At 35.4% G+C, this 26,602-nt stretch overlaps 1 pseudogene; it reads right to left on the bottom strand.

Moving 5' to 3' along the window:
* Positions 1 to 10,655: 10,655 nt before the first annotated feature.
* On the bottom strand, positions 10,656 to 26,525 carry LOC132046861 (zeaxanthin epoxidase, chloroplastic-like; annotated as a pseudogene).
* Between the last annotated feature and the right edge of the window lie 77 nt (positions 26,526 to 26,602).

Raw genomic sequence — 26,602 nt, 5'->3', positions numbered from 1 at the left:
TTGTTTGTTTTTAATTATATTTCATCGTGTTTAATATTTATTCAGGGGCACGATTAAAATTGTATTGCTCCAAAAAATCTCAAGGTAAGGCATTTATTATAAAGGTTACTTGATACTCCATTCTCGAAATTGAAATTTTTTATTAAAATTAAATAAGTATTTACTTTTGGGTGTACAATAAAATTTGCTAGCTGAGATGAGTGAGTCAACATGTAATTAAGGTGTATGAGACGATTGAGAGTCAACATATGACTAAGGTGTAGGGTATTACATATAACTGAGATGATTGAGAGTCAACATATAATTAAGGTGTATGAGACGATTGAGAGTCTAACATATAACTAAGATGTAGAAAACTCTTAATAGTGGTGTGTGTATATGGGTAAAACCGAGGGCATGGATTTCCTCGGTTTCCCGACATAAAAACTAGGCTCTGTTGGAGTCAAAACTGTCACACCAGGTCCTGAGTTCTCGAGCTCGAATTGGAACGAGATGCCGGGATACGATAGGAATGCAGTTAATCACCATAAGGGGAAGACCGAAATATCCGTCACTTGTCGGATATTTCGGCACCGATCTCGCCATCAGTTATTGAGGGATTTTGTGCCTAGATTTGTATTAGGGTTAGGACTCCTTTACTATATAAAGAGGAGGTTCCCATTTATTTTTGCCAGAGTTTTCTTACATGCACACCTATGTATTGAGCAAGCAATATAATTACAGCATTTATTCATCTTTCTAAATTCTTCACCATTGTTCACTATTCATTATCCGGCCACAGTTGGTTGTTCTCGGTTCTTAGTACCCGAGGCCGATCGATACTCATCGCGATCAGATCTGTTATATTTCATTTTACTTCATCGTTTGTCACATAATTCAATGTTGTGTTAAATCAAACCACATACCCTTAGCATCGCGTACAAATTTAATTGTTATCTATGTTAAGGATAAACAGTGCGATTTAAAAAAAAAAAGAAGAAGCAAATTTAGCTCAAAATAGACAATATTATAGCATGTTGGGAGTATTTGCGGGCTGGTTGTGTGCCCAAAATCTAGAACTCCACCACCATTATGGGTATTAGGCCAGCTGAAGTGTTTTAGTGAACTTATAATAATGTGGTATGCTATAGTTGGTAAGGATTAGAAGGTGGCACAGGTTTCGAATGGGGGAGTGCACGTGTGTGCCTTTCTTTGAGAAAAGAGACGTTGCTTTAAGGTCCCTCCCTTGAACTTAGCCTTGTATCAACTCAAATCAATGGCCTAAGATAGGGGTTTGAGTTTATGCAGTAGCGGGGGGTGGGGGGTGGGACAGTGTCATTGCTTTCGAGGTAAGCGATAGCCACCCACGGCGTCGTTTTTATAATTGTCAGTGGCTCATCAGTGTAATAAATGAGTATGCTCGTGCTGTTTGGCAAATTATGCAGAGATATATGTATGTACTCCATTTGTTTGGTCTGGCAGGAAATTCAGTATGAAATTTTCTGCTTTTATTTCCTTTTTCCTCCTTCCACATTAACCCTTTTTCAGGATACACAAAAACCTATATGTAAATGTAGAATTCAAATCAGCTCAGTTGGATGTTTTAATACAAGTGGTCGTTTGGTACGTCGGATGAGATAAGCAATCTATATGGGATAGTAATTTTACTATTTTAGCATAAATGGTTGGATAAAATAATTCGGGATTAGCTTATACCTCAAATCAAACTTGGGCTTAAAGTTAATTTCAAATTTTATCTCGGAATTATTATCAATATTTCACATACCAAACGACTCCTAAGTATCGACTCCGTGTAATTACCGAGCAAATGCTGATGAAAAAGTTACAATTATTCGGTTAAGTAGTTGATATGCCCGCAAATTAATCCAAATATTATCGTTCGCGTATGAGTGGAAATTATCGATAGGGAGGAAAATATTGCGTGACAGTCAGGGTGGAAGAATTGAAGTTACACGGGAGTAGCAAGTGAAAGGGAATGACTATTCTTTTGAGGCAGTGTCTTTGAGTTGAGACAGAGAAAGGGATAGGGATAGCAATTTGAGTTGAGACACTGAGAAAGGGATAGGGATAGCAATGTATAAATGTACATACTTTATATTTCTACTTTGGAATTTGGGAAGGCTTTGTATGAATATTATAGGGGCAGAGGAAGGCTGACACTCGAAAACTTCTCATAGTTTGGCTTTTGAGAGACACAACAACGAGGTACTACCTTTGCTTTTGAAACCTTCAATAATTCCGGCTCTGTCTCTATTCCCTTTCTTTCCCTTTTATCTATTGCTTTGTTTTTGCTTGGTCTCTTCATTCCTAGTTGTATAGTTGGAAGGTCTCTTTGTTCCCACACAGTTCGGATTAGCAATAGACATAGTGTTTGTTTGTACTAAAATTAAATTAATCTTGTTTACACTTGTCTTTTTTACTTAACTCATTATACAAGTCAGAGTGATGGGATATTAACGAGGGATTGCTTGCTTGGTTTTCACGGACTAATTAGTCAACTTGTCTTTTAATTAAGAGGTTCGTAGAAATTTTATCCCACCTTCTTCCCATGAGATTGGATATTGATTTTAGTAGTTTATGCTATATTGCGTATTGTTTGAAAGACTTCCTTTGATATTCCACCATAAAAATAACTTATCTAAAATAAAATAAGCCTTCTAATTTATAAATAGGATTAATGGAGTATACTTTTGCTACTATTATTAAGTTTAATATGATCTGACATCTTTATGTACTTATTTTTTATCTTCAAATTCTTAATTTGATATTATTGTCTCCAATTAAATCTATTGATTTCTAATAATTGTGTGAAATTAAAATCAAGTCATACAAAAGAGATTGCTCAACAAGATTTATGTCGACTCAGGTAAGTTTTGATGATTGAAAAATGAAATGTACTAATTATATAAATGAGAAGCTTGAGGACTGGTTTGTAGCAAAGATAATGGTTCTTAATTTGTTTTCCTCAACAGACATTTCGGAATGGCTCTAAGTGATTTAAGAACAAGGTTAGCGATTCAATTGGCTGAGTTGCCGGAAAAAACTCAGAGGAATTAAATAGGCAGAGACAATGACAAAAAGGACGTACTTACCAAAAATTGATTTTGATATTATGTAAAAGAATTTGAATTTCAAACTTTAAATTTCAAGACAATAATGTGAGTTTATAACAACCAAATGTGGGTGACAAGCAAATTCAGTTAAAAAAGTGGAGCACGTGAGGTGGCTTGTAAGATTGATATAATAGGACGGATCGTACTCTTGGAAGGTATAGTTTATACATGTTGTGTTGGGGGAACACTAATGGTGCCTACTGAACCAACTGGTGGGGACTAATTTCACGTTCTAGATCTGTACATTTTTGTTACCATTTCTTCAAATTCAAAACAATAAATTTAATTTGTGGAATGTGATGTACCAAATAATTGGTTGCATTTGAGTATCAGACGCTCCTTGTAATCTTGGGACACTTTCAATGCGATGTACCAAATGATTGCTGGTATTGCTTTTCACAATTTTGTAGAACGGTGTTAGAACCAGTATGTATATCGGAACAAGTTTAATTCATGAAGTTTGACCATATTCTAAATTTTACGAACCGTTTGCTTTCTTGGATTTGCATGTACAATCTACTACTCTCGGATTCGTTTCGTTTTTCAGCTTGACGTTGACACCATTTCCCGAATAGACCATTTCCTTTCCTTTCTATCTTAAAGTTAGGCATCGATCCAGTGGCCGTTGACATTGTTTTTTTTCCTGTAAAGATGAATTCAGGATTTAAAGTTTGTGAGTTTCTACAACGATCTGAAGTTAATATGGCTTATATAATGATAATTCTGTTCACAATTAAATATTTGTAGAAATCTTATTACATATATTGGGTCTGGACAAAAGTTACTCGATTCTTGTGAACAACGTGTTACTCTCTGGATCCGTCATTGGCTGTAACATCAAAATTTTCTACAAAAAGAAAAAGAAAAAAGTGTATCTGAGTAGTTAACTTCTAAAATTAAGAATTATATAATTGACAGCATAATTGTCTTTGTCAGCTGTTATGATCATATGATACATAGTGACAATCGTTTGGTAGTGATAATAGCACATTGGTATAATCTCGTTAGTATGCCAAGTTATCCTTGTAAGACTTTCCAATTAGAGGCTAACAAAATATATCCATTCCCTTTTTATTAATTGAGTTTTGCTCTAGTTGAAAAGGTACAACAACAACAGAGTCTGGAAAGGGTATTTTTTTTTTTTTTTTTACTTGGAAAGGTTAAAAAGAAATACAATACTTTTGGTTGATATTATTGTCTTTGCACACTCCTTAATAAAGATAGTTACTCATTTCCATCATAAAAATATTTATCTAAATAATTTTTTATTTATATTTAAAATATTTTACTTAATTAACACTCGTTTAATTGAAGGAGTAAAAGAGAATTTGGAGGATTTTTACAAAATCAAATATTTTGAAATTTTTTGGCTGGTCGTGGCCTCTCCTAAGGCGGGGCGGGCGGGTTGTGGAGGATTTTTGGGAAAAAATCTACTATTTTGTTATCTAATATTAAGTTGTGAGATTGATGCTATCTCTCGTCGTCGTAGCTTTGATTGACACAATTCTTTCTAAAACCCATCAAATGACTAATAGTTGAGATTGGACGGAGTAAAACATAGTACCGATGTCCACTAGAAAAAAGGGTGATCGGCTGGGTGAAGGGTGAGAGGACATGGCTTTTTGAAAGTTGAAGCATGACATCTCAAATGTATAGCTAAGCTTTGGCCTTTGAGAAAGGAAAGCAAGGGGTACTCAATGCTTAGATGAACAAAATCCAAGGAACGGCTAATACTCCAAAGCATGAAGAATGTCCTTAATTAGCTACTAGGGGCCACTTTCCACTTTGAAGCATCCAATATTAGTACAAGTTAGACATGTTATTATTGCATTTGGTACTTTATTATCAATCACACCATAACGGCATTCTTTTAGGAGCGCTTCAAAGAATTGCTAATACTAGGATTTATCTCTAGTTCTTTCGTTTTTCGCCTTGACATTACTGTTGTTTTAACTCAAGGTTATTCAAAATGTAATCATACAATTAAAAACAAACCCCTTTTTCTAAATGTATCGATAATTAGTTTTTGCTTGACAAGTGTCATCATTCACTCCTAGGGAAAATGGGCACTCTTTGTTTTCAGGTAAATTATCTTTGGGTCATTTTCTGGCGACACAAAATTTAAGTATTGATCATCTATTTGCTTCGAGAGGAAGCCTATCCAAAAAGGCTCCTCATAATCATTCCTTATATCACGTCATAAAAAAGGAGAAGTTGGATTATAACTTAGAAAAAATCCTCCAAACGATGAAAATTACAATGCTTTCGGAGTCATAATCTCGGGGGCATGTAATAACTATTTTGTACTTGACTAAATAACAATTTGACTGGTCTTCTTGCCCAAGAATAATGCCAATGGAATCCTTTCAAAGGATATAATTAAACGATGAAGAACATTTAGACAAAAAGAAAATCTAAGGAAAATAAAGAGCGAAGTGGGGTAGGAGACGTTGGCGGGGGTTTATTTTCACTGGCAGATCTATCTGGTTGACCGTAAATGGGAACGCATTTACTACTATTTGACTCAAATTATATTATAGACAATTAAATAGTTTTATTTTAGAAAAATATGCATAACATACAAAGTTTACAACTACTAACTGAAACTGCAAGCAAAAGGTAATTTGAACCCATAGCTTTAACTTAGATCCTTTTATGATTTTAGAAATTTTTTAGGACTTTGACTATTGTGATGTAACTGTTGTATTAGTTAGCGGTGGAGCCACGTGTAATGAAGTGGATTCCAATGAATTCCAATATATCGAAAAGTTATACTTACATAAATAGGATAACAATAATTATTTATACATATATTTTGAGTCTTTTAACATAAGAGAAATATAGATTCAAACTACAGTATTACATTTTTTAATCCCTTGTCAAGGCTTTGCCATGATAATATCATCCTGTCTTATTTCTAAGTTATCAATCTCTATAATGCAAATAGTAGTGGAGCCAACTTCGTTAAAAAAAAAGTGACAATTGTTCGTAAGAGTTACAATGTGTATATGGGTAATAGCTTTTTTCACTGATATTAAATTTCCTTACCATTTTTCGTATGTTTTACCTTTTTTAAATTTTAATGTTTTAAGTAAAAATATTGTTCCGCCAGTGTTTGTAAAAATCCTTTTTATATTTGTTAGTACATAGAACATAGGAGTACTTGTTTTGGACATGAACCTTTGACTTCATGATTATATTGCAACATCCTTTGCCTTTAGCATGTAAGCCGTCGTTATATACACAAGGTTTTATTGTTTGAATCTGATATTGGTAATGAGTAATGACAGAGAAGTAAATGCAGCAACGGTCACCAACTGAATCTGAACCGACCGTTGGCTCAAATCACATGTCATTCCACCGCCCATAGACATACGCTTGTGATCATCATGTGCCACCCGTACTACACTGGCGTGTAACCCCTTCTCTCTCGAGCTCATGCAGAGAGTGATTTATCTCACTCTCTCACGTATTAAATACTACTACTGCACATAAATAATTAAGAGTATGGAGCTCAGCTCAGCCACAGTTGTTAAGTCTTTGCAGGTTTTGTGACAAAATGAGGCTTTCCTCTTTTGACCAGGGGAAATTTCTTCACCTGAATTTGAAAAATGATAAATAAATTCGCATATTTGATTTAAAAAAAGTTGGATGGAAGAGGACACGTAAGTAGTGTGGGGAAAAAAGACGCAAAGAAATTGAACTTCGATCTCTTGCGTGTAGAAATTATAAAAAATAGTGCGACATATAATTTTTACCACTAAAGCTAGTAATTCGGTCATATGGGTGTTCTAGTTTGCCGGTCCAGAGAATATGACGAGGGGCCTTTATCTGTTTTTTTATTTCCTTTTGTTTTGGGATAAAATTTGACGGTTAGGAGGTATGTAGCATTAAATGAAATTTGTCTTTTGTCTGAAGAAGAGGTGATGGCGGTGGCCAGTGGCCTCAATTTGTCTTTTGGTCCGTGAAATGGTGCAAAAAGAGACCTTATCTTACAAGTTAGTTATATGTTCATAGCTGGAGGTGCGTCTACTGCTGAATAGTGAGAATACTAGCGCCAGTGACGCCATTTTCCCAAATTGCCATGTGACGACAAATTGAAGATGTGAAAGGTTACGAACTTATCATTTCTCCAGGTAACGTAAAACAAGGAAAATGGAAATGAGATTGTCAGTTAGGTAGGATGGCTAAGACAAGAGACAACTATACATGCAAAGATGAATTAATCAGAGGAAGCGGGAAACAGTAGTATATTGTTAAGTATAGTGGATCATTAGGAACATTACAGGTACAAAAACCATTTGCTTGCAGCGTCTCAGAGATTTTAACACCTAGAACACCAAAATATTGAATCTTGAACCAAGAAAGGCTTGAGAGAAAGTGATAATGTTTGGTTTGTAGTTGTACGTATATAAGCAAAATATTGAAAAGCGTATTTACATGTTGGCTTAAGTCTTGCTTGATTCAAGTAATATAATTAGGTACGATCCTCGTCTCATGGATATGATTTATCGGAATATTTTCATTCGACGGGTCACGAAAGGTTGTTAGACCAACTGGCCAACCCACACTAGATCCAAAATAGCCAGTTGCATACCTTTCGTCGAAAAATTATATTGTATATATAGAAAATTATACTGCATATATAAGTTAAAAAATATTTTATACGTTCATATTAAATTTTGAATATCCTTGGAATATTGCTAGTATCTATCTTGTTCAGCTCTTTCCTATTTCGTAACCTTTTTTTTTTTAGAAAAATTTACATGATAGCTAACTCTAAGAGGTATTTATGGTTAATAACCACGTAGTATTATTTAAGTTAATTACATTTCGTAGCTATAATTTTCATTTCTTTGCTATATGCAGTTGTATATATGTATTTGAGTTACGTCTTTGTAGAAGCTGAATACAATTGTATGTGTATTTATATACATATGTATATGCCTGAATTCATATTTTGACTGTATGTTTGCCAAATGAATTGGATTTTTGATTTAATGTGTTGCTTGTTTTATTTATAGACATATGTATATGGCAGAGTAGTGTATTCAAATACAATCAAATACACGCGGGGATATCTAAAACCTAGCTACGAATACAACTGGAAAGTGTATTCAAATACACTCAAATACACGCGAATACACCTAAAAACCACCTAGGAAATATAAATACACAAAACATAGCTAGGGATTGTTAACAACTCTAATTATATAGTCATTTCTGTAAGTTTCCCTTATTATTATCTCCAACTTTATTTCCCAATAAGGGGTTTCGGGTCATAGAGTAATTTAAAAAAGGGAAATCTACATGGTGTAGCTAACATTAGACCTTATTTTTATTTAGTAGCTATACTTTAATTTATTTACACCTCGTAGCTAAAAGGTGTATATCAATTACACTCCATAACTAAAGTCATACAAAATAGGTTAAAATAAAAAAGCAACCCTAGTATCCACATTTTTCTCTCTCTCCCTCCTTCTCCCTCCTTACGCTCTCAATATCACCGTCGGAACTCCGGTGAATGAGCTCACGAAATGCTTCCTCATCGCTGTTTATTATAACGACGTACGCGAAAGCCGGACGGAACATTGTAGGGATATTTCTTGTACTTGGGGAATCACTGATTAATTCATGTTGTTGTTGGTTGTGGTTCGTGTTGTTGTTGTTGTGGTTCGCCGGAGAAGTAAGCTACGGCGATGGCATTCTTTGTTATTGTGGCGGAGAAGATTAGGAGACTTTGTATTCATTTTGACGGTCTTCTTTGTTGTTGTTGGTTTGTGGTGGTTGTTGTTGTTCACCGTCTCTCTCTCTTCTCTTCACGACGACGGCGGCTTACAACTCCGCCTAAGCGGTCGGATCCGGACGGAAACGGTCGGATACGGCGGAAATGGTTTTCTATTTTTGAATACAATCGGTGTTGATGACGACAACGGTGACAACGGTCGGATCTGGACGGAACAACCAAATGCTTGATAGAATCGTACCGGAATTTTATTTCTTGTATTCGATTTTTTGAGTGTATTCTTTAATTTTATTTCTTGTATACAAATGAATACAGTGAATTTTGAAGTGTATACAAATGAATAGAGTGAAATTTATTTCTTTTATTCAGTTTTTGAGTGTATTAGTTAATTTTTTTAGTGCAAATTTTTGTATTTTTGATGTTTTAATTGAATACATCGATTTGAATACGACAAAATCGAAAACCGAATTTTGAATACAATCCGATTTATGAATACAATCGAGCCAAGCAAACTACGCCAGCGTGGTTTGTAGCTACGAAATGTAAAAAGCTAAAATGTAGCTATGCCCAATTTAAAACCCCTAAACGTAAGTCATTTATGTAAAATTCCCTTTAAAAAAAAGGGTCTTTGACATATATATACATCTTAAGGAGAAATATTTACGAAACGTGACGATAGTTTTATATTTACAAAACATAACATTACAAATCCTATACAAAACATGCTTTATATTTTTTTTAAAAAAAATTAAATTATTTTTTATTTTTTAAAAATCATTTTTTTTAATTTTTTTTTTTTTTAATTTTTTTTTTTTAAATTTATTTTTTTTTTTTGCTCAAAAACTTATGTATGAAAGTTGTATGAAATGTGTATATCTCGCTCAAGACTTAAAAAGTTTGCTCAAAATTTAGTGTATGAAAAATGTATGAAATGTGTATCTCGTTCAAGGCTTAAAAATCCGCTTGAAAAATTGTGTGTATGAAAACAATATGAAATTTGTATCTTGCTCATGTCTTAAAATTTCGCTCACATTTTCATGTATAAAGTTCATGTTAGATTTACGTAAAATTAATACAACTACAACAACATTGTAACAATTTTCATACAATATTCAAGGCTTAAAGTTTTCGCTCAAAATTTTGTATATGAAAATTATATTAAAAATTTTGCTCACACATACACATTTCATACAACTTTCATACATAGAAATATGAGGTAATTTTTTAAGCCATTGAGCAAAAAAAAAAAAAAATTAATATTTAAAAAATATATATAAAAATTATTTTTTCTGGAAAAAAAATAAAAAAACGAAAAATATATGAAAATCCGTCATGTTTTGTAATATATCGTTATGTTTTGTAAATAAGGAAAACTATCGTTACGTTTTTAAATATTTGCGATTTTTTTTTTTAATAACGCGTATATATATATGCGTAGATTTCCCATAAAAAAACTAAAGACGATCCAATACTAAGAAAGTAACAACTCTAGTAAAACATCAGTAACCCAAATTTTTTGGACTTTGAATATTAGGCCCAAAGGGCCAAGGCAGTGAGAGAACTCTTACATGGCCCGCTTGGTAACAACATTTCGAATATGACTAGTTAACATGACCATTTAGTCGGAGTATTGTTTTCTTCGGAAATATTTTATTGAAGATGTTCAAAAACAAAATCAAACTCGTGCGGTGTTTTAATGAAACGTTTGAGTGCTAAGGATAAACATAAGCATGGAATTGGAGTAACTATGATAAGTTCCAGTTGGAGCAAAATAAAAATAAAAATAAAAATAGCAATTAATTTTTAATTAAAGACTTATATAGCAAATATATAAAAATATATTTATTGAAGTAGGACGCTGGCCTATAATGATGTCTACACATAGAGAAATGGCGTTTTGTTTATCAATCTTCTAAACCTACAGTACACAAAATTAGCTGGGCTTATATTGCTCAGTTTCCACTGTTGCTATAAAATGCTGTACTATTTCCCGTTTATATCAGGTACAAGTTGCCTCCACTACTTGGCGCTCTTCCTTCTTTCCAGCAGGAACTTTCACTACCTTTACACGAAAAGCCGTCTGCACAACATACACAAACAGATTGAGATGTTAAAAGTCATCAATACTTGGTGTAAGTATAGCAAATCAAGTAAGAGTGTTTTTTGACTCTCACCTGCTTATCAGAACCAAACTCGATAACATCTGATGGATGAAAACGTGTAGGGTAGTTTGGAGACGCCCGGTATCTTCTGCCTTCATTACTACATAACGTAGAGCAATCGTTATTTTTGTCTTGCATAAAGTGTGATACACTAATAGTACAGTTAGTTGTATACAGGAGCTTACTCTGTAACCCAGGTACCATGTTCACTTCGTAAATCGCATCACTATTCGTTTCCTCGTGGCTCGATTGCTCATTTGCTTCTTCCTTTGGGCATGAAGTGTTTGGTGAGGCCTTTCTTCGCCTGTTGAAAAGCTAGCCCTTGCTCAAAGATCTTTTTTATTTAGCACTAGAGGGATCTTAAAAAACCGATGGAATGCGATCTCATAGGCAATTTCCTATGAGGGCTGGACCCCCAGCATCTGTAGAAGAAAGGGGAAACTCAATCATGAAACTGAATTTCCAAGCGGAAGGATGAGAAAAAAAAAATCCACAAGCTATGGCTGCCCCATGGGATGCTCATTTGAAACCTTTGTCCGGTCAATGCGAGAAAGAGAGAAGTGATGTAAACATAAGAATGGAAGGTTTGCTTGTCAGCTGTCGGGCCAATGATGCTCTTCTAGCTTTACCTACACGGCAAGGGAAATCAAAGGCGAGGTGGGAAATGCTCGGTTACAAAATATGCTCCATCTTTGCACGATATCCGGGCGTGCATCTGGGAGACTGGGACACCTGAGATTTGCAATAAAATAAAATAAAATAAAATAAAATAAAATAAAATGTAGACGATCTAAGCATTGGGTTCACCACAAGAATGTCGGGGATACTTAGCTATAGCAATCACCTGTGGCAAAGGTAAAACTACTAATTTCCCTGTAACGTTTGTATGTGAGACATACCTGAAACCACAAGACATTAGTGGTTCTTCATCTAATGAAACAATACCGCATTAAAGTTAAGTTCAGCTAGATGACATTCCTTTCATGGATCGGGTATGTTGATTAGAGGAGATAGATGGTGAGAAATTTGCAACGGATGCGCCATAATGCATGATTTTTTTTTGTATAGTTATGAATATGTCGACAGCTTTAAGTAATAAGAGGTTAGATAAAACAAAGAGAAATCTCATGTTGTGTAGCCTTTATACTCTTGCCTTAAATGTTCATTTCAAATAAAATGACTTAAACCATCTCCTCAAAGGCAATTAAGTCATTTAAATGCTGTATATCATAACAACTAGAACGCCAATTTGCTCATATAAACAAAACATCAACAAAGATTACTCTCTGCTAACTGCTAAGACCTAACAGCCAGCTATGAACAATCTTAAATCCAATAAACCATAGCCTAGAAGCGTACCCAATAGTGCAAGGAATGTCCTCTTCTCTGCTTTAGCAGCTATTGTTTAAAGCAGGAACCACCTGAAAGATAAAAATTAAGCACCACATTTAGCAAGCGAACTAGAAAAAATAGGACATACGTAAAAATGAAATTAGTAAATATTATGCTTCTCAAACTCACTCTGCATCCATGGCACGCTCTAAAGCATCATCATCTACAAACCATTTTTTCAATCGGTCAGTTGCCTTCATCACCACAATACCGTCTATTAATACTCCCATAAAGTTCATATATCGACCTTAATTAAGTAACAACAGAAGCCACAAATCTTTTATGTGATCGTGTGCTGAGTGAATATATAGTTTCCTTGAACTACATACTTCTTCAGATAGCCTGCAATGGTGTGTTCTGCCTTCAAGTTTGTCGCTTCAAGAAAAAAAAAAAAAGATTGTTGACACCCAATTTTGTCCTTCCTTCATTTAATTTTATATACTCGGGCTTCTAAATTTATCGAGATTTAAATACTTTATTTTGCTACTTTTATTTTCAAACATTACTAGCAGTACTTTATCACAATTTTTAAAGGACCCGTCATCGTTCATTTAGGATTTGTACTCGTTAAATTAATTTTTACTTCGTTAAATCACTTGCTAATTACTATTCAATTTCACATAGTATATATTATACTAGTTATTAAATTAGAAGCCCAAAAGTGATTTAAAATGGAGGAGAAAGGATCCATATTTCGACCAAAATGAATGGCCCAAACGGACCGACCCACGTCTCACAACTCACCCGTCCACACCTCTCTACCCGACCCGGCCCACTATTCCTATACGACTAAACCTAATCTCTCTCTCTCTCCTCTTCACGCCGCTTCTTTTCTTTCTCTCTCTCACGCTCGGACTCTCTCCTCTCTCCTCGTCTCTTTCTCTCATCTAAATCGTCTTCCCCATTTTAGCAAAAACACAGACTCCTTTTGCCATTCCAGATCTTGCCACCCCGTGTTCGTGTAATACATTCTGCCCTTTTCTTCTATTTTAAACGAAAAATCAAACTACTTTCTCTCAAATTCAAACCATGCCTCTCCATTTCCATGAAATCCTCTGCTCTAACATAAAAAAATTCGTAAAAAAACAAATCTTTATTTAAATTTCAAACGGTTACTCCACTTGAAATCCCGCCTAAAAAAAAACGAGTGAAACCCTAGTTTTCGTCTACTATAAATACGCTTGAAATCTTCGGTACCAAGAGGGACGATCTTGACTTTCTTTATTTCGGGAACTTTAGCCATAATAAAGGTTTGATTTCGTTTCTATTGGCTGATAGTTATAAACAAACCGTTCGATTTCATTCTTTCGAGCTTCGGATCTGCTCGTTGCGAGAATAGATTTGTGACCCCCCGTCCCAGTTCATCGCACGCAAGCAAAGTAAACTTGGACACATTTATCGCTTTCAGCGTTTGGTTTTCCTGCTCTAGCTAAAATTTTAGCTCTTCTTTTTTTGTGTTCTGTGGTTCTCTTCGTCGTCGCGTTATTCGTTTGATGATTGGGAGCTGTTAGGATAGATTGACATTTATTAAAATGAATTTGAAAGACATGTATTGTAACTTGGATGTTTGGGCTGAATTTCCAGGATTTAAAACCCCTTTAAGGACGAATATACATAGGATATACAATAGGTTAACAAGATAAGAAGAAGATATACATTCGGTATACATTTGACATAGTGGAGTATATCTTAGGTATATTGTGTGTGTAATCAAATAGGTCGATACTTTCTCTCTTTTGTTCTATTCGTTCAAGTATTGTATATCATGTTATGAGTTTAATGCCCCCATGGGTTTCATTAAAAATAATTACACAATGTGTCTATGTTGTTTGTCGATGCGAAGTCCATATCATGTATTTAGTTTTCACTAACAATCATGTAATCTAAGTAGAACTTAGAAAGCATAAACTTTTGCTTAGAGTTGAATGGAGGTGTTTGGGTTCGGTTTTGCCTATCCTTGCTTCCCTTTATGTATTTGGCATCTAAGTTCATTTAGTTCTCGTTGGTGAATAAAACCTGCTCCTGCTTGAAGCTGGTGTGCTAATCTAAGCCTAACTCTGCCTTAATAACTTTAAAGAAACCATCAATAGCTTGAAATAATATATGAACTTGTTGCTTAATTTTGCGTTATATCCGGGCGATCGCATGTTCCTATTTGGTTAGGATTGTCCCATTTAGTAGAATGTCTCTGTTAGATCTTATTCGAACGAACCTTAATTTTTTGTCTCATATGAGAAAATAAAATTCTCGTTTTAGGTGTAGTTTGGTCCTTTGTCTAATTATAGTGTTCAATCATTCGAGGGATAATATAAGGGGTACTTTAGGCGAGGTTATTTACTTGTCCTAGCTTTGAGTTGTATTTGTTGTGATAGAACTTATCAATCTAGGAAGTCTATGAGTGGGTTGAAAATGACCTCATCACTAATCTCTTGTTAGATATGGCCGGTAAAGGTATACACAACTATTTATAAGTCAATAGGGGCCAAATACGGTAGACATGATATACGATATATATGTGCATGATATGCTTCATCTACCTTTGTGTTATGGTCCTTGATTCTTCGAGTTTATTAAACATTTAGGTGTTTTGTATGTTTTTCATTCTCTTTGGTCTCTTCTTTCTTTTCTCTTTTTATTTCGTCGGCATTGGATTAGAGAGAGAGAGATGGAGTTTTGTCTCGTTGATTGGTTGGATGCTAGGATACTTTTCTAATTAATGTACCAAACTGCCAGCATAGTTGTTTGCAAGTATTATCTGATTTTTGATTAACATGTTCTTATGTGTTTGAGACATAGTATATTGACTTCTTGATTTTTTTTTTTTAGGGTCTATATTTTATGTGTTAGTCTTGTTTATCGGTTCCATACTAATCCTTTCCTTTGTTACTTATGCATGAACATCGCGTATGTGTAGGGCTCGTCTCTAGCATTCGGTGTTGGGCGAGGCCCCGCCCAAAAACATTGTTCCTCCTGCTGATCGGTTGGATATTCAAAGGAAAGAAATGAGTTGACCAAAAAGCCCAAATTATTCTCAAAGGCCAATTCAAAAGTCATTTAACTATACCCTTTTATTTTATTTTTGTGCATTTAATGTGTATTGTATGACTAATATTCTTTTTGTTTGTTAATTAGATAAGCCTTAGTGACATTAAGGATTTTAGTTTAGTATAGGAAGAACTAACAATTAATACCATAAGTTTCATTTTCTTCCTTTATATTATAGTTATTTATAGTACCTTAATATTTAATTTCAAAATAATTGATTTCTAAATAGCATATTTTGAATTAAAGGAGTTATGTCTTATTTATTATCATCTTGAAAATTTTAAAACGCCACTAACACGCAAATAGGAATTAAAAAAATATTTTGTAAAACATTCCTAAGGTTTGTTCAAATTATGCATATTTTTAGCCAAACATAGTTAAATAAAGAGAAAGAAATTCACATCCTTATAAAAGCAAAGCTAGATTTAGTTTGTATCTATCTTACTATTGCTATTTTAGTCAAAGTTCAAATTTGTTAAAATCTATTATTCATATACAAATCGTTACGTTTTTTTCCTAATTTACTTTCAATGGTATTTAAAGTTTCCTTTCTATGCAAATTTGCTATATCTACTATAAATCTTATTTCAAATAACATTATTGTATTTCCATTTGAGCATTAACAATATTTACAAGCATGTTTTTTATATCATCATCATATTCTTTCTTCAAACTTTAACAACTTTTATAAGTCATATTTTAAAATAGCCGTTAAAGTTCTTCTATACAAACTATTACATTTTCTATAAGTCTTATTTTAAATAATATTATTATATTTATAACTTTAACAACACTTATAAAGTTGTTTTCTTTTCTTTAAATACTATATTTACACTTAGCCTAATTAACTATTAAGTCCGGTCGGATTAACCATTATTAATGGAACTTAGAGGATGCCTAATACCTTGTGACAGGTTAGTTGAGTGAATTTATAGATTTTAAAATCGGCTTTAGATAATTACTTTAATTAACCTTAGGTGCCTAATTCACCATAATTAATTAGGTGGCGGCTGCTTTTAAATAAATGGAATTACGGGATGTTGCATTTTGTCGCTTGGCAAAAATAGGGTAGACAACAACACAGGACATGAACTTCCAAGATTTCCAATAAACTCTTTATGGATCACATGCCTGCACTGTTTGTTTTTTCCTGAGAAAGGATTCACGTGATGACACTTGACTTCAGAGTAACTAATAGATCTTTAAAAGGTTTAGTGACAAATAACTGAAAAATTCAGTAAATCAATTGCTAGATAATATATAAGGGCCACTCTCTAATATTTCCTTTTTTGTCCTGATAAGGTAAGGAAAAGCTCAATTGCTAATATTTCTTAAAACAGAATAATTTGAAGCTTTAGATATAATAAAAGAACTTTCAATAAAATCTCTGATTTTGAAGCATTAAATATAATAAAAGCATTTCTAGTAAAATAGTCATGAACAGTGATAAAAGGCAGGGGTCACCCGAAGAGCTGCTATTACGAGGAGAAGCAAAAATAAATATTTGGCTTTGCGGTTTTACTCTCCAGCTTTTGTTTGATCAGATAAGGAAATCAAGACGATGTTTAAGATATTGAAAGTGTAGAGAAATATAGCAGAAGAAAAGGTAAATCAGAGAGAGCCATTGGCCGAAAATCGTTAAGCCAAGATCGGAAGATAAAGAAGAGGAAGTTATGAAAAGGAGAACTTTATTATGGAACAAGATTTCTTGAATTGGCTTGAATTGCTTTAAAGTGGGTTCATTACAAATTACTTAAGGCCATCTTTTATTTATCTTTGTATAGAGATGGTTCTAGAAATTGGTACAGATACATCTAAAGAAAAATCTAGTAAACTTTATCCTGCTCTTTCTAGAATATCTAGATTTTCTTTTAGGATAATTATCAGATCTACTGTTGAAAGACTATTAGATCACTTACTAAATATCGGATTTTGTCTTCACGAAAAATCTAAACTTTATTTCTCCACATTTCCCCTTAAAGTGATTTTTTGGAAACTACCCTGAGCTTGTTGCAGAAGAACTCAGACGAAGCTTTTGGGTTTGCCTTGGTGAAGATCTCAGACATACTTTCCTATCTCCTCTTGCTTCTTCAAATGACGAAGGTTTTCATTAATTGGGCTTGTAAAGAAGCATGAATACGTCTTGATAAAATTTTCATATCTGTTCGGCCGGACTTGACATATTTCTCTTTAGCCTTTGCGAACCACGTGAATCTCTTCATTGCTAAGTTTCACGTTCTTGAGTTTCCGGACTCCCCACTACTCTGAGTCCTTGACAATTGTGTTATTTGAAGCTTTGAGTCGGTGATGATACGATCATTAATTTCTGCGAAGACTTCAACTAGGATCCACGATTCCTTTTCGGCTCTCGATGGTGTTTGTCGACTCGGGGCATCAGGAACCATATCTGTCTCTCCTATGAATTGGGCCTTGGGCTTTCTTCACCATTGTCATTTGATATAGTGATTGACTACGATATGCGGAGATGATTGATCGAACTGACTTCCTCTGACTCCCTCGATCTTTTCTAGAATGGTCACCATTGTCATATATAGTTTCGAAACTTCACTCGGGATCTCAACACGTCCGGACTTTTATTACTAATTTTAGGATACCTGTTGCGTTGATTTCCTCGATAGCGACTACCACGTCACTAGTACGAACATCTTTGGAATCTGCTTGCTTTTGTTGATGACACCAATGCCTTCCTTCTCCACGTAATGGATCGTATTATCTCTTGAATTAATGATCCGGTCTCTTTCGAAATTGAAGGAAACCAGGGCATCTACAACTCGAGCCTCAGCTATAAAGCACCTTCCCCAGTCCTCTTCTTCTTCAGCAGCTTTCTCAACTTGAGTCATGTTGCTCTCTTTTGTTTGGCAATATCTTTTTATGTGTCTTATTTTACCACACCTGTAACATTTGAGAGTCTTCTTAGCATAGTTATTAGTAGACTACTCTCCTTTTCTAGCGAGGCGGAAACAACACGAGATCGAGAGTGTGGCGTATCTGAATGTTTTCCTTTGAAGTTCCTCTTGTCGGCTACAAGAGCATTCCCTTCCACTTCTTTAAAACATACACTGTAGCCATGTTGGCTAGTAGCTCCTGTGATAACAACAAATTCTCAAACTCCTCCAAGGATGGTTGTTGAGCCCATCCTTGAATTGATGTAACAAAAGGAATATATTTTGACTTCAAACCACGAATGATAGTTCTTCTCATTCGTGCTTCAGAGATAGCCTCATCCGGATTTAATAAAGAGATCTCTGAACATAAGTTCTTAATCCTCAAAAAGTACTCGGCAATAGAAAGATTACCTTGAGTGGTGTTCGCAATTCATTCTCCGATATTTGTGTAGCGGGCTTCGTCTTTCTTGTTGAACAAACGATCAAGGGTCCTCAATTTCATGGTGGATTTGCACCTTATAATATGATCAAACAAGTTGTGTGAGATGGACCTCTTTAGGATGAACTCCCGCCTTCGCGTAATCTGCTTCCACTTCTTTGTCTGTTTTGCTATTTTCGGTCTAGTCGGTAGGAGGACTTGTGTAACTACCATTAACAACGTCTCCGATCCTGCTCCCGCGAGTGTATGACTCCGTCGTATCTTCCGTACACTTGTAATTGGACTGATGCAACAACTCCATCCACGATCCCGTTAACACGGTAGCTTAAATCCATTTAGAGAAATCGGTTGAATGTACCTACGCCGGATCTTGAAATAAAATCCAGAAGCCCACTACGGCTATGGCTTTGATACCATGTAGAGAAATAGAAGAAAAAGGTAAATCGAGAGAGACCTTACGCACAACATCGTTAACTAAGATCGGAAGATTCAACTAAAGAAGAGGGAAGCTATGAAAAGGAGAACTTTATTATGGAACAAAATTTCTTGAATTGGCTTGAATTGCTTTAAAGTGGGTTCATTACAAATCACTAAGGCCATCCTTTATTTATACTTGTGTAGGGATGGTTCTAGAAATTATTTTAGATACATACACAAGAAAAATCTAGTAAACTTTATCTTCTACCACTACTCTAGAATATCTAGATTTTCTTTAGGCTAATTATCCAAGATCCTACACTAGACTATTCTAGATCCCTTACTAAATATCTAGGATTTTTTGTACCTCCAAAAAATCAACTTTATTTCTTCACAGAAAGCAAGAAAAGGCTTGTATATTCGTACCCGTTGCCTCCTAGAACCCAACTTAACATTAGACGCATTCCCAAGCCAATAAATACTCTCACCTTTCTTCCAGGATGTGGTATCCTAAACTTAGTCAAAAACTGCCAAAATAATAGAAACCATGTTATACGAACTCCGCTAAATCAAACAAATTAGCTACTCCAATTTCAAGGAATAGACAGATTTCCATACTGATAATCCACCAAGTCCAACGCCAAGATAAGCCTTGTACATTGATGCCATTATTGAAGACATTCTAGCCAGTCCATGGATAACTCCAACTCGAAATTTCCTAGCACTTTCATAGCTGCAGACGAGGGAAATCATAAAAATCAGCTAACTGACAAAAATAACAGCTGTTCAAATCAATCCACAACTTTGAGCTCAGACTACGAGACAGATGCTTCAGAACTAATAGATGAGAAGTTCCATATAGAATGTTATGCGAATATTGCCTCATCTCCTGCACTTGCTCAGTTTCAAGCAGGCGTTTTGGCCGGTGGTAGATTGAGGTTAAGCCTTCAGCCCATTGGAACCGACTTTTTAATTATCATGAAGTTTGCAACCTGTACTTAGTCAACCAGTATACAGCACTTGAGCCAATAACTAATGGATTACCTTCTTAAAGATGAGATGATATCCACAGGGCTTCCTGCCTCAGCACTTTGGCTCCATGCTTTGTCAAGTTCAAGTGCTAGTTGATAGCTATCCTGTAGTTGTACAGGGAAAAACTCAGTGGTACACACAACCTCACTATAATACGTGTATTTGACAGATGACGATACACAAAGACAATTAGGTGATCCAGTTTACACTTCATGATGCTTACTAACAAGAAAATATTTAACCCCGTTTTCCCCCACAAATATGTTACCCCTATTTAACATCAGAAACAATGTGGAGAGAAATACAGAAATGTCTTGTCATGACAAAGGTCTTCTTTTGAGAAATAGGTAAAACCAATATCTGACCCACTTTCCACCTCCGTTAAAAGGCAAAAGGAAAAAATAAAATAAAAATTAAAGGTCTAGTTAAATTCCATAACCATTGACTAAGTTTGTACTTTTTAAGTTTCCTCAACTTTTGCTTTAAACTAAAAAACTTTTAGGATCTCTCAACTACCATCTCCCTAAACATGTCCACATAAGAATCGTGGCCTGCATAATTCCTCAGTCAGCCCTGCTTCTTAGCAAGAAGACTAATAATGCCATATAAAGTAAAGTCAAAAAGCTAAGGCTGATATAAAGAGTGTACCTCTATGGCCATGCATCCCCCTTGACCCAAATTAGGCTGCATAACATGGACAGAGTCCCCAAGCAACGTAACACGACCTGTTCCCCATTTAAAGGTTAACGGTCTATCATAGATGTCCCGCCGAAGAATTGCATCTTCATTTGTGGCAACTAACAGGTCTATAACATTGTCGCACCACCCCCAATATTTTAAGCAATTTTGCCTTTTTACCTGTAGCATGAACAGAAAATATTGAACAACCAATGTAATGACAAGACGACTATAAATATTTTCCAACCTCTTGAGCGTCATAGTGGAAATTTAAATTGTCATGATAACATACTCATCTCCCGCAGCGCTAATGTCACGACCCACCTAAGCCATGTCCGGCGCTAAGTTAGACTAAGCCTAAACAATTTTCATGCTAAAAGTTTGACAGAGTTCCCTCTGTACCGGGAGCTATCCATAAATCCAACCTATCAGCACTCAGTCAACAAGAACCCAACATACTACACCACCAACATACTAAGTCTAAGAGAATACCAAAATCTGAAGTCAGTGGCTTTCACTAGAACTTTAGAAGTTCCAAGTCACTTCTTTACTAACACAAGCCAAAACAACATTTACGAGACTGACTCAAGGAGCAAAACTCTAGAATTTAAACAAAATAATATACTACAGTAGTCTAAACAAAATGATGGCCCGCGCAAAGCAAGTGCGAGGCTTACTGGAACTGTCATCAGCTCTGTGTGTCCCTCCATCTGAGTCAAAGTGTCACTCTCAGCTAAAATATATGTAGAGGGGAAAAGGAAGAAAGAACGGGGTCAGTCACACCGACTGAGCGAGTAATAACATCAACCATAGCATTTTATTTGGGACAAGCATACATAAGAAATCATGCAGTTTATAAAATCATCAAAAATATCTTATTTAAATTAACATAACAATTCATGTATGAAAACTGTGGTTGAACCTAGTTAATTAATCACATCGTCATTTATTGGGAGCACCCTATGCCAGTACCGAGTGTACAATCTCCGCTATGGATTTACCATAGCCGTCTAATTACCCGGTCGGCTAGGTTCCCTTCTATAGGGTATTTGCACAATACTATTTCTTTCCTACTAGCGAAGGAAAATTATCATACAAGATGCACCGGCTCTAACGATCCCGACGTTCGATAACGGCGATTTGGCAAAATTTACTCCTGAAGGATCTTCCTTATAGTACAAAATATATTCATATCCTATCTGTGTCAAGAATCAATTCCAATAGTATATAGCACCTCATAAATAACAGAGTTTCAAGGATAAAAAGTATGCGAAAGTCATGGTAAAGATGATTTAGTACATATCCAATTATTGATCATACTATCGCTTGTCCGCATGCAAGTAATCAATTTTTAGACAAATCTTTTCAATGCAAGAAAATGAACTTAAATCATGCTATAGTTGAAAATCAACTATGAAAAAATTGTCAATCACAGTACCCTTGCCGGATAACTCCAGTCCGCTTCCAACAATTGTGTCCTCGAAATGTCAATTATCGAAAGAAAATATAATGTAATATATGAGTATTCCTTATCCCTAGAACTCATGAAATTGTATATTTCTAGAAATAGAAATCAGTAGTCCCCGAACCCACTCAACTGCTTATTCAAGTTACTCATCTCCTCAATAGTTTGAGTAGCAACACTACCGTTCCAACCTAAATCCCCTAAACACGAGTTCAACAGTCCTTAAATAGCAAGTTATGAAAACTGCGTTACAAAAATATCAAAGAAGGGTTATGTTTGCCGTGTTAAGATTAATTTCGGGCGAACTACCTCCAAGAAGTTCTTGTCCTTGAACTGATATGGAAAAGAACAAATTCTAATAGAAACTGTTAAGTTGCTACTGAATCACTACCCAATTCTGAAATTTTCCAATGAATCCCAGGTTACTGTTTGTAAGTCCAACAATTTGTTGTTTACCCCCAAAGAAAAAGGATGGATTAACTTGTGAATGAATATCACAAACTTACCCGAAGAAGATTGCAAGATATATATGGCAAAAGAGTGAAAAGGGAATATTGGAGGCCTAATAGGTAAAGATCTGATGACATTTTTCTTCTTTACACTTGACATAAATGTCTGCAAAAATTTCGTGCAAGTATGGATGTTACTTGAAACCTTATCAGTTTTTGACTTTGTTTTTTACACTACACTGATCAGATGGCCTCACCAATAAATTCTACATTAAAAACAATCTTTTACTTTCAGCTACAAGTTAATAAACAATTTCTGTGGTGAAGTAAGGACCTCACATCTATGAGTAAATACAAACAATTGTGGTGCATCATTCTCTGAAACTTCTACAGTAATTAAGTAGATGTATTAGAGTGCACCTGCTTACCACAATTTAGTTTATACACGAAGCAGCACTTCAGTTCAAAACTTTCCAACTCATAATTCATGGAGTCTATCTCATTGTAATCTCGACTTCTTCTTTACCTTATTGCAACACTACAATCAGGTCTCAACGAGGAAAAATCTGTCTCAACGAGGAAAAATCTTTCTTAGATGAAATTGAAGTTACGTAACAAGTCAAGCATTCAAAAATATCTTATAGTAAGTATGCCTATATCCTGAATTATAGTAAATAGTTTTAAGCGGCCTAACAATTACCGTTTGGAGCATCCACCCCGCCAACTGGATCATTGTGAAATGCATACCACTGTATCTTGCCTTCACCCACATCTGAAGAAACAAAGTACTGTTTGTGGCCCAAAAAGACTCAGTACCTTCAGAAAAGAATTCACAATTTAACCTCTACTGTGAAAACATAGCGAGAGCATAACCGGACCAGTAGAGATAAGGACATGAAAAGGGAAACACAATCCGATAAGTAAAAGTATCATACCCAACGGTCTCAATACCAGCAGGAACCAAATCTACAATTCCAGTATAATAAGTGTAGCCAGAGTAAGTAGCTTCGCTGGGTCCAAACAAATTAGTCGGTACCTACAATAAAAGGCCATTGTTTGAGATCTTCTAAACCAAGTAGAACTAACCAACAAAGGCTCACTGAGCAATTCAGACTTATATATTTTTAACCTGGACCACAACCTCAAGTAACATATAAACAAGTCAATCTATCCTTGTTAACCAAAGTAGTAATAATAGAAGGAAAAAAAGAAGACCAATTTTGAATACCTTAGACCTTATTCCATCAGCACCAACCAGAAGATCACCTGTATATCTCTGTCCATTCTCAAGAGTCACAGTAACCTGATTTCTCACAACACATGAAACGCTATAATGAAAATTGATGAATAAGACACAGCAATTAGCTAGAGTTGACACTGATGCGAACTCCAATGGAAGGATCTACATGATCTTGAATGAAACTAACAAAAGTTATAATCTTTCTTGATACTTCGAGAATAGCAGAAAACAAAGAGAGTAAATCTATCAGTACCCTCTCTCCATCATCTTCAAAGTTTACTGCATTACTTTCATTCATTCATTCATAATTATATCTTCCCCAACAGCACGTGCACGGATCTGTTGCAAACTCATGCGGCTGATGACTCTTGTTACAGGAAGTCCACGTTCCGCTGCTGGAGTGAACATATCAAACTTGCGATACCTGACACCCAACTATGCAGTTCAAGTAATAAATAATGGTTCTGTTCTCACAAGAAAACTGCTCATACAATAATGAGAGTATGAGACCAATTTATCAATCTGATTGAAGGTAAAGATGGATCCTTTTCCTGGATAAGTTTGACAACTATGACTCAATAAAGTTTTGACGACATGAATAGTTTTCCCTCTACTAATTCTAGTATAATTTCCGAAAAGCTAAGGAGCCGTTTGGCCATGAGCATTATTCAACTTTTTATAGAATAATTTTTCCTTTACTTCAAAATCAATGTTTGGTTAAATGTTTTCAAATACAACTTGGAGTTGAATTCCATATTACCCTTGTAGTTACTTGTCCTTCAATTTCTGTTATTATATGTTGTTCCTTGTACTTCGATTATCGTATTATTGTGTTATAGCTATTGTTCCTTTTTCGCTTTGTCATGCTTTCTACAGTATTTTGCCATGACTTCTTCACTTCCGTTATTTCCTTTTCCGCACTTCTTTGAAATGCTTTTCTTGAGCCGAGGTCTATAGGAACAGCCTCTCTACCTCCCAAGGTAGAGGCAAGGTCTGCGTACCCTATATCCTCCCCAGACCCCATGGATTACACTGGGTATGTTCGGTGGCGGACCAAGGATTCAATGGTCCTGGGTGCTCACCTTAAAATCAACAAAAAATATATGCTTTCAGTGAGATTCGAACTTGGCTCCTCCATGGCTTAGTCTAAAGCCTACAACCTTTTTAACCAGAGCACCAAGATCTTTTATTGGTTCTTGGGTGCTATTTATTAGTTTATACCAAAATTTCAATATTTGCTATATGTCTACATAGAGTATCCGCCACGGTTAATGGGTGCTCGAGTGTTTCATAAATTTCAAATAAAGTGAAAAATATTTGGAATTTACGGCCAAACGCCTTCGAATATTTAACGAATTCATGATTTTCTTGGATTTTCTTCAGTAATATGATTGTTACTGCAAAACAGATTCTATGTAACACCAAGAGTTTCTCTTCAGACAAGCAGTTAGCACAAAGATACTAGAGTGATGTGAGTATTACCAGTCGCCAGAAATAGCATCAACCAAACCATTAATCCTTTGACCAGTGATGCAGCCAGCGTTCATAATATCTTCAGCAACATCCATATCAATTGCTTCCAAAGCAGCCAATGCATTGCTCTGTATCTGAATTGGCCCCCTATATTGCCCCTCTCCTCTAATAGCAATTAAATCCCTCTCAAACACCAATACCTCAAACCCCTTTTTCTTAGCAGCAAGTGCAAAAACTAATCCTCCAATTCCACCACCTGCCACAAGTACTTTCAACTTCACTGTGGTACCTTACCGTTAACCCCAGAGCCACTTTTCTCTGTAGGAGTAACCGGGGCTTCAGCTAGTGTTGCTTTTACTCCTTTTACCTTCTTGATATGCCCATTCCAAGCTTCTGCAAGGTATAGAATGAAACAACTCTGCTGGAAACTCCTTGGAGATCAATAAAGGCAACTGCTTTCTTGAAAAAACTGAAGTGGAGGGATGAACTGAAGTGTAAAACACAGTTGAATACATGCTTGTACCACAGTTCAAGAAAATTAAGATTAGCTTTTTCTCTATCAATGTATGATTCAGTGGAAAGAAGAAGTCGTTATGGAAATTATTAATTAAGCCAATGTGCGTAGGTTAGGCCTTTGAGAGGAGGGACAAAAGGAAGTGAAAATTTAGGGTGATAATGAGAGCGCTGGTTGTTGCATGGAATTCCATTTCTTTTAGTTTCCTTTCCTTTTTTTCTTTTTTTTTTTTTTTTCAAAAAAAACTTTCTGAAACAGCCTCTCTGCCCCCACAAATATAGGGGTAAGGTCCTGCGCGCACACAATGGTGGAGCCAACTAAGGGGTTCAAAATATGAAGAAGTTAACGCACGAAAAAGCCAACATCTACTACATATTCATAAAAAATAATTATGACCATGTATAAACACTGTTCGGACAAACCCCCTAAGCCCTACTTGGCTCCGCTCACCTTACACCTTAACCTGGCACCCCACTTACGGCGAGACACCCATGCAAGCCGTCATTGTTGTTGCCAGAAAGTAGTGAGAGA

Source organism: Lycium ferocissimum, chromosome 2, assembly GCF_029784015.1.
Source record: "Lycium ferocissimum isolate CSIRO_LF1 chromosome 2, AGI_CSIRO_Lferr_CH_V1, whole genome shotgun sequence".
Lineage (NCBI taxonomy): Eukaryota > Viridiplantae > Streptophyta > Magnoliopsida > Solanales > Solanaceae > Lycium > Lycium ferocissimum.
This window is presented reverse-complemented; position numbering and strand designations above follow the sequence as displayed.